The sequence below is a fragment of the Doryrhamphus excisus genome, chromosome 11, assembly GCF_030265055.1.
Source record: "Doryrhamphus excisus isolate RoL2022-K1 chromosome 11, RoL_Dexc_1.0, whole genome shotgun sequence".
In the NCBI taxonomy this organism is placed as follows: Eukaryota; Metazoa; Chordata; class Actinopteri; order Syngnathiformes; family Syngnathidae; genus Doryrhamphus; species Doryrhamphus excisus.
Window position 1 is genome coordinate 20,079,671 of NC_080476.1, and position 755 is coordinate 20,080,425.

Genomic DNA, 755 nt, shown 5'->3' on the forward strand with positions numbered 1-755 from the left:
GAAGAGAATATGAGACATATTAGGTATTAAACATTTTTTAATCACCTTGTAAATACATTTTTGATAATTATTAGAGCCCTCTGGACATGAAATAGCACCCCTATAGTCACTTTTCCAATTGTATTACACAATATAGCAGACAAGGCATTCACACAGCTACAATTAAAGCCACTTTTATCTACAGCGAGCGGAGATTGTGGAGATTATCTCCACAGTTACTGTGGAATTATAAGAAACCATAATTTCCTTCAATACTTTAGGCCACCGAATACATAATCATTACGGCGCAATTAGAGGTCGGGCATTGTATTTGATTAAGTTAGTATTGCGTACCCTTAAAAATGTTCAATTTCCAGTATGCCGCCCATAAAACCATGGTGTGAAATATAGTTTATTACCTTGTGTGTGGGTGTCTGTGATTGGTTGGTTTTGTTTTTGTTTAAGGCGTCCTACATACTAACAACTTTTTGTCACAAAAAATGTTAGCTTACATTCCCAGATTGTACAACATTGCAATAAATGGCGAATCATTTTTAATATGACCATTTGTAATATCAAAGGAATAAACTATGCAAATAAACAGAACGGTCAATGACGGTTGGATAATTGTAGTAAAAATTGGTTTTAGAACTGTACAAAAAAAAAACGGAAGACTTCCTGTTTTAGAGTTCCCGCCCTGTTGTGATGTCACCACAGTCAGCTGACTCATTACATTTCCCCGCCCTATTGTGACGCCATGACAGTCAGCTGACCCA